Source organism: Pongo pygmaeus, chromosome 18 (genome assembly GCF_028885625.2).
Source record: "Pongo pygmaeus isolate AG05252 chromosome 18, NHGRI_mPonPyg2-v2.0_pri, whole genome shotgun sequence".
NCBI lineage: Eukaryota > Metazoa > Chordata > Mammalia > Primates > Hominidae > Pongo > Pongo pygmaeus.
The window spans coordinates 501,015-512,756 of record NC_072391.2 but is presented as its reverse complement, the minus strand read 5'-3'; the positions used below and the strand labels follow the sequence as shown (position 1 = coordinate 512,756).

The window sequence follows — 11,742 nt, the reverse complement described above, 5'->3', positions numbered from 1 at the left end:
GGCAGGAGAATGGCTTGAACCCAGGAGGTGGAGCTCGCAGTGAGCTGAGATCACGCCACTGCACTGTAGCCTGGGCAACAGAGCGAGACTCTGTCTCAAAAAAAAAAAGAAAGAAAAAAAATCATGTCATATGGGAATAGAGATGGTTTCAGTTCTTTCTTTCCAATCTGAATGCCTTTTATTTTATTTTCTTGTCTAGTTGCTCTGGTTAGAATTTGCAGTACTATGGTATAAAGAAGTGACTTTCTTTCTTTTTAGAGGCTGGACTTTATGGCTCAGGCCTATTATCCCAACAATTTGGGAAGCTGAGGCAGGAGGATCACATAAGCCCAGGAGTTTGAGACTAGCCAGGGCAATATAGCAAGACCCTGTCTCTTCAAAAAAATAATAATAAATAAATAAAAAATATATGACTGAAGTGTGTAGAATGTCAATTGTATCCCAATAAAGCTATTGCAAAAAGGAAAAAGCAGATATTACTATATCATACTTTTTTTTTTTTGAGACAAAGTCTCACTCTGTCACCCAGGTTGGAGTGTAGTGGCGCGATCTCAGCTCACTGCAAGCTCCGCCTCCCGGGTTCACGCCATCCTCCTGCCTCAGCCTCCAGCTGGGACTACAGGCACCTGCCACCACGCCTGGCTAATTTTTTTTTTTTTTTTTTTTTTTTAGTAGAGACGGGGTTTCACCATGTTAGCCAGGCTGGTCTCGATCTCCTGACCTTGTGATCGGCCCGCCTCGGCCTCTCAAAGTGCTGGGATTACAGGCATGAGCCACCCCGCCCGGCCACTATATCGTACATTTTTTAATGTTTTATTTTTGTTTTTTTAGCAACAGGATCTCGTTCTGTCACCTGGGCTGGAGTGCAGTGGTGCAGTCATAGCTCACTACAGCCTTCACCTCCCAGCCTCAAGCGATCCTCCTGCCTCAGCCTCCCCAGTAACTAGGAAAACAGGCCTGAGCCACCGCACTTGGCCTAAAATATTTTGTTTTTGTTTTTGTTTTTGTTTTTGAGATGGAGTCTCACTCTGTTCCAGGCTGGAGTGCAGTGGCGTAATCCCAGCTCACTGCAACCTCCTCCTCCCCGATTCAAGCGATTCTCCTGCCTCAGCCTCCTGAGTAGCTGAGATTACAGGCATGTGCCACCACACCTGGCTAATTTTTGTATTTTTAGTAGAGACGGGGTTTCACCATGTTGGCCAGGATGGTCTCGATTTCTTGACCTTGTGATCCACCTGCCTTGGCCTCCCAAAGTGATGGGATTACAGGTGTGAGCCACCGCGCCCAGCTGCCTAAAATATTTTGTTTGTTTGTTTGTTGATGAGACATCGTCTCACTCTGTCGCCCAGGCTGGAGTGCAATGCCACGATCTCAGCTCACTGCAACCCCCACCTCCTGGGTTCAAGCAATTCTCCTGCCTCAGCCTCCCGAGTAGCTGAGATTACAGGCGCCTGCCACCACACCCAGCTAATTTTTTGTGTTTTTAGTATAGACAGGGTTTCGCCATGTTGGCCAGTCTGGTCTCGAACTCCTGACCTCAGGCGATCCACCCACCACAGCTTCCTAAAGTGCTGGGATTACAGGCGTGAGCCACTGCGCCCGGCCTGGCCTACAATATTTTGATAATTGTATTTCAGTATAGTTTTTTATATTTTTATTTCTGTGTATTTTGTTTTGCACATTAAAAACATGCTGAGGCTAGGCTCAGTGGCTCGCACCTGTAATCCCAGCACTTTAGGAAGCTGCGGTGGGTGTATCGCCTGAGGTCAGGAGTTCGAGACCAGACTGGCCAACATGGCGAAACCCTGTCTATACTAAAAATACAAAAAATTAGCTGGATGTGGTGGCATGCACCTGTAATCCCAGCTACTCGGGAGGCTGAGGCAGGAGAATCCCTTGAACCCAGGAGGCAGAGGTTGCAGTGAGCTGAGATCGTGCCCTTGCACTCTAGCCTGGGTGACAGAACAAGACTCCATCTCAAAAAAAGAAAAAAAAATTATGCTGGGCCAGGCGAGGTGGCTCATGCCTGTCATTGCAGCACTTTGGGAGGCTGAGGCGGGTGGATCACCTGAGGTTGGGCGTTTGAGACCAGCCTGACCAACATGGAGAAACCCTGTCTCTACTAAAAATACAAAATTAGCCGGGCCTGGTGGCAGGTGCCTGTAATCCGAGCTACTTGGGAGGCTGAGGCAGGAGAATTGCTTGACCCCAGGAGGCGGAGGTTGCTGTGAGCTGAGACTGTGTTATGGCACTGCAGGCTGGGAGACAGAGCAAGACTCTGTCTCAATAAATAAATAAATAAATAACTCTCTTGGCCAGGTATGATGGGATGGCTCACACCTGTACTCTTAGCACTGTGGGAGGCAGAGGTTGGAGGATCACTTGAGGCCAGAAGTTTGAGACCAGCCTGGGAAACATAGTGAAACCCGTCTCTACAAAAAAATAAAAAATTAGTGGGGCGTGTTGGTGTGCACCTGTATTTCCAGCTACTGGGAAGGCTGAGGTGGGAAGATTGCTTGAGCCCAAGAGGTCCAGGCTGGATTGAGCTGTGATTGCACCACTGCACTCAGCCTGGGCAACAGAATGAGACCCTGTCTCAAAACAAAACAAAAAAGAACTCTCGTAACTCAACAAGAAAAGCACAACCCAGTTCATTTCCTTGTGTAATGCCTAACCTCTTGAGTGTGGACCATGCCTGGTGACTGACTTCTGACAGCAAAAGAGACGGAGTGTCACTTTCACAATCTGGTCACCAAAGACTGCAGCTGCTGCTGCTCTGCCACCTCCTGGGAGAAGCAGCTCCCCTGTTGTGAGCAGCCCTGTGGAGAGGCCCCCATGACAAGGAACTGATGTTTCTGGCCCAAAGTAACATAGGTGGGCTTAGAAGTGAATCTGCAGGAGGCTGAGGCAGGAGGATTGCTGGAGCCCAGGAGATTGAGGCTGCAGTGAGCGGTGATTGTGCCACTGCACTCCAGGCTGGACAACAGAGCGAGATCCCATCTCTTAAAAAAAAAAAAAAAAAAAAAAAGTGGGCCTGGCGCAGTGGCTCACACCTGTAATCCCAGCACCTAGCTAGGCCAAGGTGGGCAGATCACTTGAGGTCAAGAGTTTGAGACCAGCCCAGCCAACATGATGAAACCCGATCTCTACCAAAAATACAAAAGTTAGCCTGGTGGGATGTGACACGCCTGTAGTCCCAGCTACTCGGGAGGCTGAGGCACTAGAATCGCTTGAACTTGGGAAGCAGAGGGAACAGTGAGCTGAGACTGTTCAACTGCACTCCAGGCTGGGCAACAGAGCGAGACCCTGTCTGGAGAAAAAAACAAGCGCATCTCCCTTCAGTCAAGGCTTGGGGTAGCCCCAGCGTGGCTGACACCTCTGAGTCAGAGGCTCCCTGCTAAGCCCCACCCAGCCTCCTGTCCACAGAATCTGGAAGATAATGAACGTGTGCTGCTTACATCACGAAGTTGTGGGGGTATTTGTTATGCAGCATAGATGACTAATACAAACACCAGCCAGGGAGGCGCAGAGTGGCATCACCTCCAGCCAGAGCTGGGCTTCAGGGGCTCTGGGGGTCCATGGGGCTATACTGCCCCTGAGAGGCCAGCGCTGGAACTGCGTCTAGGTCTCACTGCCAGACTCTGAGCAAAGGCTGCCTCCATCCAAAGCATGGACTGCCTATCTGGTTTCACTCTTGGAGTGTCACCACTCAGAGGACCCCAGAGCCTGACTGAGGATGAGGTGGAATGAGGAATCAGGGCTGAGCATGGCCGTGGATTTCTGGAACATTCCTATGGATGTGCTGGATGGTCCTTGTAGAAGGTGCTCAAAAAGACACCTGCAGGGTGGGACAGTGGGGGGATCAGGACAGCCGAATTCTGTCTCAGCCCTACGGCTGTTACACCCATGTAGGGAGGGCATTGCCCTACATGGAGGTCTCTCACCTGTTTTTTTTTTTTAATTTTTATTTATTTATTTATTTATTTATCTGGACGGAGTCTCCCTCTGTCGCCCAGACTGGAGTGCAATGGCGTGATCTTGGCTTATTGCAAGCTCTGCCTCCTGGGTTCAAATTATTCTCCTGTCTCAGCCTCCCCAGTAGTGGGGACTATCGGCGCCCGCCACCACATCCGGCTAATGTTTTGTATTTTTAGTAGAGACGGGGTTTCACCGTGTTAGCCAGGATGGTCTCGATCTCCTGACCTCGTAATCCGCCTGCCTCGGCCTCCCACAGTGCTGGGATGACAGGCGTGAGCCACCACGCCCAGCCTGATATCTTATTGTTACAGGTTTCTAACTTAATTCCACTGTGGTCAGAGAACATATTCCCTTTGGGAGGCCAAGGTGGGTGGATAACGAGGTCAGGAGTTCGAGATCAGCCCGGCCAACCAGTGAAACCCCGTCTCTACTAAAAATACGAAACTTAGCTGGGTGTGGTGGCAGGCACCTGTAGTCCCAGCTACTCGGGAGGCAGAGGCAGGAGAATCATTTGAACCCGTGAGGCAGAGGTTGCAGCAATTCAAGATTCAGCCATTGCACTCCAGCCTGGGCGACAAGGGCAAAACTCCGTCTCAAAATAAATAAATAAATAAATTAATTAATGAAAGAGGACATAGTCTCTACCACTTAAGCTATTTTTAAATTAATTGAGACTTGGTTTATGGCCCAGCATGTGATCTGTATTGGGGAACAAATTGTGTGCGCTTGAAAAAAACGTTTATTCTGGCTGAGCGCGGTGGCTCACGCCTGTAATCCCAGCACTTTGGGAGGCCGAGGCAGGTGGATCCCTTGAGGCCAGGAGTTGGAGACCAGCTTGGGCAACATGGCAAAACCCCGTCTCTACAAAAAAAAATTTTTTTTTGAGAGGGATTTTCGCTCTGTCGCCCAGGCTGGAGTGCAGTGGCGCAATCTCGCCTCATTGCAAGCTCCGCCTCCCGGGTTCACGCCATTCTCCTGCCTCAGCCTCCCAAGTAGTTGGGACTACAGGCGCCTGCCACCACGCCCGGCTAATTTTTTCTATTTTTAGTAGAGACAGGGTTTCACCATGTTAGCTAGGATGGTCTCGATCTCCTGATCTCGTGATCTGCCTGCCTTGGCCTCCCAAAGTGCTGGGATTATAGGCGTGAGCCACCGCGCCCGGCCCAAAAAAATTTTAAAAATTAGGTGGGTGTAGTGGTGCGTTCCTGAACTCCCGTTAGAAACCATGAAGCCGTTGTTGATCCTCCCATCTTGGCCTCCCACAGTGCTGGGATTACAGGTGTGGCCACGGCCCCCGGCCCTGGACCCCATTGTTTCTAATGGGAAGTTATGCCATTCAATTGTTCCCTGGACTATAATGTGTTATCTCTCTCTGTCTGCTTTCAATATTTTCTCTATAAGTTCGTTTTCCAGCAGTTTGGCTACGATGTAATTGGCTATGGTTTTCTTTGCATTGATTCTTGTTAAGGTTCACTAAGCTGCTTGAATCTGTAAATCAATGCCTTTCACCAAATTTTAGAATTTGGGGTATTTCTTCACATATTTTTTTTCTGTCTCAGTTTGTCTTCCCTGTCCTCTTGGAGTTCCACGTGTACACATGCTAGACCTCTTTCTTTTTCTTTTTTTTTTTTTTTTTTGAGATAGAGTCTCTCTCTGTCACCCAGGCTGGAGTGCAGTGGCGGGATCTCAGCTCACTGCAAGCTCTGCCTCCCTGGTTCACGCCATTCTTCTGCCTCAGCCTCCTGAGTAGCTGGGACTACAGGTGCCCGCCACTGCGCCTGGCTAATTTTTTTTGTATTTTAAGTAGAGACGGGGTTTCACCATGGTCTCGATCTCCTGACCTCAGGTGATCTGCCTGCCTCAGCCTCCCAAAGTGCTGGGATTACAGGCGTGAGCCACCGCGCCCGGCTAGACTACTTTCACCTCTGCTGAGGTCACTGCAGGGAAATCCAGGAAGAGTGGGCTCCTCCTACAAGAAGGGGCCCAGCACAGCCACAGTCCCATCGGCCAGCCCAGGTACACTGCTGAGGGACACCAAGGGGATCCCTCTAAGCAGGGAGCAACCCTTGGGCCTCCTGCCGCGGCAGCCATCTCTGTCCCTGTCACCTTTGTTCCCACCCCTTGGAAGGGACAAGGACATCTGCTGTGGTTTCACGCTCCAGTGCTGCTGGACTCACCCCAGGCTCCCTGCAGGCTGAGCGCTGTACGGTCACTGCCCATGCCCTTCATCTTCCAGCTCACTCGCACCCACACCCAGGACAGGCATTCATTTGCTCAGACAAAATGGGGATAAATAAGAACCACCGCTGGCGTGCTGGTGCTGGCCTGTAATCGCCTGGGAGACTGAGGCAGGGGGATCCTTTGATCCCAGGAGGCCAACGCTGCAGGGAGCCAGCATGTTTCCACTACACTCCAGCCTGGCCGACACAGCAAGACCCTGTCTCAATAAAAAAAAAAAAAGGAAAAAGAAAAACCCATCTACTGCCATCTGCTGAACGTAAAACAACAAGAAAAAACTGGACTGAATGTAAAACAACAAAAAACGGAACCGTCATTCCCAGCACTTTGGGAGGCCGAGGCGGGCAGATCACCTGAGGTCAGGAGATCAAGACCATCCTGGCCAATATGGTGAAACCCCGTCTCTACTAAAAAATACAAAAATTAGCCGGGCGTGATGGCATCCACCTGTAATCCCCGCTACTCAGGAGGCTGAGGCAGGAGAATCGCTTGAACCTGGGAGGCAGAGATTGCAGTGAGCTGAGATCGCACCATTGCACTCCAACCTGGGGGACAAGAGTGAGACTCCGTCTCAAAAAAAAAAAAAAAAGTGTGGGGAAAAGAAGAGAGATGAGATTGTTACTGTGTCTATGTAGAAAACTCCATTTTGATCTGTACTAAGAAAAATTGTTTCTGCTTTGAGATGCTGTTAACCTGTAATTTTAGCACAGCCCTGTGCTCACAGAAACATGTGCTGTGTTGAATCAAGGTTTAACAGATTCAGGGCTGTGCAGGATGTGCCTTGTTAACAATTTGTTTGCAGGCAGTATGCCTGGTAGAAGTCATCGCCATTCTCTGTTCTCGATTAATCAGGGACACAATGCACTGCGGAAAGCCGCAGGGACCTCTGCCCAAGAAAGCCTGGGTATTGTCCAAGGTTTCCCCACACTGAGACAGCCTGAGATATGGCCTCGTGGGAAAGTAAAGACCTTACCGTCCCCCAGCTCCACACCCGTAAAGGGTCTGTGCTGAGGAGGAGTAGTGAAGGAGAGAGGCCTTTTTGCAGTTCAGATAAGAGGAAGGCTTCCGTCTCCTGCTTGTCCCTGGGAATGGAATGTCTCGGTGTAAAGCCGACCATTCGTTCTATTCTGCGATAGGAGAAAACCGCCCTGTGGCTGGTGGCGAGATATGCTGGCAGCAATACTGCTCTGTTACTCTTTGCTACACTGAGATGTTTATGTAAAGTGAAACATAAATCTGGCCCATGTGTACATCCGGGCACAGTACCTTTCCTTGAACGTACTCATGATACAGATTCCTTTGCTCACGTTTCCCTGCTGACCTTCTCTCCATCTGTTGCCCTGCTACACTCCCCTCGCTAAGACAGTAAAAATAATGATCAATAAATACGGAGGGAACTCAGAGACCAGCGCTGGTGCAGGTCCTCGCATGCTGAGTGCGCCGGTCCCCTGGGCCCACCCTTCCTTCTCTGTACTTCGTCTCTGTGTCTTATTTCTTTTCTCAGTCTCTCGCCCCACCTGACCAGAAATACCCACAGGTGTGGAGGAGCAGGCCGCCTTCAAAAAGGGTGGGTACTTCCTACTTTTTTGGGTTGGAAAATGACCTTTGCTTCTTTTTTTTTTTTTTTTAGACGGAGTCTTGCTCTGTCTGTCACCCAGGCTGGAGTGCAGTGGTGTGATCTTGGCTCACTGCAGCCTCCACCTCCCGGGTTCAAGCGATTCTCCTGCCTCAGCCTCCCGAGTAGCTGGGACTACAGGCGCGTGCCAGTTTTTCGTATTTTTAGTAGAGACAGGTTTCACCATATTAGCCAGGCTGGTCTTGAACTCCTGACCTTGTGATCCACCCGCCTCTGCCTCCCAAAGTGTTGGGATTACAGGTGTGAGCCACCGTCCCCAGCCCTTGAATGATTTAATTAATTACTTAATTTATTTTTGAGATGGGGTCTCGCTCAGTCACCCAGGCTGGAGTGCAGTGGTGTGATCTTGGCTCACTGCAGCCTTGACCTCCTGGGCTCAAGGGATCTTCCTGCCTCAGGCTGTGGAGTAGTTGGGACTACAGACACACATGCCACCATGCTTGGCTACAATTTTTTTTTTATGGTGACTATATATATATATATATATATGTATATATATATTTAGAATTAGGCAGGTGGACTCAGTTTAGATGATCCCAATTTTGTTGGCAACATCCAACGCATCGTAATCAGGAGCCAGTCGAACACATGCCTTCTTCTCTCCATCAGGCGGAATCAGGGTGGTGACCTCGGCCACATCACCGTCATAGAGCTTCTTCACAGCCTGTTTGATCTGGTGCTTGTTGGCTTTAACATCCACAGTGAACACAAGCGTGTTGTTTTCTTCTATCCTCTTCACGGCCGACTCCGTGGTCAGCAGAAACTTGATGACAGCATAGTGGTCAAGCTTGTTTCTCCTGGGGGTGCTCTTGGAGGATATTCAGGCCGCCTCCGGCATCACAGTGTCTTGGGCCGCTGGAAGGTGAGTGACGTGTGGGTCTTCTTTTTTACGTGGCTGTGGACACCTTTCAACACTGCCTTCTTGGCCTTTAAAGACTTCGCTTTGGCTTCGGCTTTAGGAGAGGCAGGAGCTTCCTTCTTCGCTTTCGGCGCCATCTTGTGAAAAGGCCAATTTTTTTTTTTTTTTTTTTTTTTGTGGAGGCTGGATTTCACCATGTTGCCCAGGCTGGGAAAATGACCTTTTTTAATGAAAGAATAATAATGCATGATAGTTGAGCCTAAAAAAAGCCCCAAAACTCTGGGGAAACTATTTCTGTCTGTGAAACTCTGATGTCTGGGCACCTCTGGTGTGGTTCATGCTGACAGGTTGGGGCACTGGGTCAGAAAGACAGGGTTACGGTCTGCACCCCTCCTGCCTGACCACAGAGTGAGAGAGACCCATCTTCTACCCTCAGGAAACTCAGGGCGGAGTGGGAAGACAGGGTCTCCCGTATCTACCAGGTGGCCATGAACAGACAGAGGGAAACTCCTTTCAACCTGCAGAGCCTGGGAGAGTGTCCACAGAGAGAGACGGGTCCTCACACAGTCTTGCACACAGGAAGCATTTGGAGGAGGTGCACAGGGTGGTTATTTGGAGAAAATTGGATTACAGCTTTTTTTTTGCTTTTATTTAACTTTTGATATTTTTATCCAAGACAACTATAATAATGCTTATTGCTGCTGGGCGAAGAGCACCCCGACTGTGGAAAGCTGCGCCCACACCCAGCAACCCTCCTCTCTGGCCAGGCTGCAGGCAGCTGGAGTCCACCTCACCCAGGCTCACTAGAGGGGGACCTGGGGAGGGGGCTGGAGGGTCTTCCTGTTTGTTTGGAAATACGATGCGTCCATGTTATCCAGCAACTGGATTTTTCCACTTTACTGACATTCCTTCTGAGGACACATTTATAGACCTATCTAAAAGTTGCATAAAAATTCAGAGTAGGCCGGGCACAGTGGCTCACGCCTGTAATCCCAGCACTTTGGGAGGCTGAGATGGGCAGATCACGAGGTCAGGAGATCGAGACCATCCTGGCTAACATGGTGAAACCCCATCTCTACTAAAAATACAAAAAATTAGCCGGGCGTGTTGGCGGGCACCTGTAGTCCCAGCTACTCGGGAGGCTGAGGCAGGAGAATGGCGTGAACCTGGGAGGCGGAGCTTGCAGTGAGCCAAGATCGCGCCATGGCATTCCAGCCTGGGCGACAGAGCGAGATTCCATCTCAAAAAAAAAAAAAAAAAAAATTCAGAGTAGGCCGGGCGCTGTGTCTCATGCCTGTAATGCCAGCATTCTGGGAGGCCAAGGTGGGCGGATCATGAGGTCAGGAGATTGAGGCCATACTGGCTAACACGGTGAAGTCCCATCTCTACTAAAAATAAAAAAAATTAGCCAGGAATGGTAGTGGGCGCCTGTAGTCCCAGCAACTTGGGAGGCTGAGGCAGGAGAATGGCGTGAACCCGGGAGGTGGAGCTTGCAGTGAGCCGAGATCGTGCCACTGCACTCCAGCCTGGGAGAAAGAGCGAGACGCCGTCTCAAAAAAAAAAAAAAAAAAAAAAATCAGAGTGTATTATAGCATAATTTATTTACCCATTGCCCTCATGGAGCTCCCAGGTTTTTGCAAATACAAGCAGTTCTGCTGCAAACATCCTTGTGTGTCTGTCCCTAGGCCCTAGTGTTCTCCATTACATTTTTTTTTTTTTTTTTTTTGAGACGGAGCCTCACTCTGTTGCCCAGGCTGGAGTGCAGTGGCCTGATCCCTGCTCACTGCAAGCTCCGCCTCCCGTGTTCAAGTGATTCTCCTGCCTCAGCCTCCTGAATAGCTGGGATTACAGGCGGATGTCACCACGCCTGGCTAATTTTTATATTTTTAGTAGAGACAAAAATAATTCGCCATGTTGGCCAGGCTGATCTTAAACTCCTGACCTCAGGTGACCCGCCCACCTCAGCCTCCCAAAGTGCCGGGATTGCAGGCATTAGCCACCGCGTCCTGCAACTCCATTACATTTTTTTTTTTTTTTTTGAGAGGGAGTCTCGCTGTGTCGCCCAAGCTGGAGTGCAGTGGCATGATCTTGGCTCACTGCAACTTCCGCCTCCCGGGTTCACGCCATTCTCCTGCCTCAGCCTCCGGAGTAGCTGGGACTACAGGCGCCCGCCACCACGCCCGGCTAATATTTTATATTTTTAGTAGAGACGGGTTTTCACCGTGTTAGCCCAGGATGGTCTCGATCTCCTGACCTCGTGATCCGCCGGCCTCGGCCTCCCAAAGTGCTGGGATTACAGGCATGAGCCAGCGCGCCCGGCCCTCTCCATTACATTTTAATGTTGCCACAATAATTTTCAGAAGGTTGAGGGGGTTCACATTCCTGCCAGCAAAGTGTGAGCATCTGTTGTGGCAAGGGCTGCCTGGCTGCTTTTTGACAAAGTGGCTTGTTTTGTTTCCCTGACCACTAGCCTGACTGAGCTGTGTTTCCTGTTACAGAAGAGTCTCTCCATTGCCAACGCTCTGTGACTTAGCAGACGTCTCTGGACTTCCGTCTGGGGATTCTTATCCACCTTCAAGTTCACCAGCCCTCAGCTGGAGCACTGGAAGTGGGGGCTCTGCCACTTCTCTCCCTCTCTGGTGGGGAACTTGGGGCACAGGAGCCTCAGACTAAGGTGACTCACTCAGGGGAGGGCAGTGGGAGGAGGGGGGTTGGGCCCAGCCTGGGGCAGGGAATGGGTCTGGAGCAGTCCTGGGTGCTGGTGCTGACCTTGGCTGCTGGGTGCAGTCCGGCACAGCACACTCAAATCACGGCTCAGCAAAATCCACAATCTGACGTCTGTGCCTTTAAATTGAGAACCGCCTGGGAGCCCTCTTTCCCCTCAGTCGGGACAGAGGACGGCCCAGCTGGGATTCCCGGGAAACAAAGGGTCTCTTTAAGGCTTAGCCGGGGCTTCCTTCCTCCCCGGCCAACACCCTCCACCTCCGCTGCTCTGGCCTTCAGGGGTCTGGGCTCGTGGAGTCAGCTTCCC

At 50.5% G+C, this 11,742-nt stretch overlaps 1 pseudogene; it reads right to left on the bottom strand.

Annotated features, from left to right (window-relative positions):
• Positions 1-8,343: 8,343 nt before the first annotated feature.
• LOC129016176 (large ribosomal subunit protein uL23-like) lies at positions 8,344-8,856 on the bottom strand (annotated as a pseudogene).
• Positions 8,857-11,742: the final 2,886 nt, after the last annotated feature.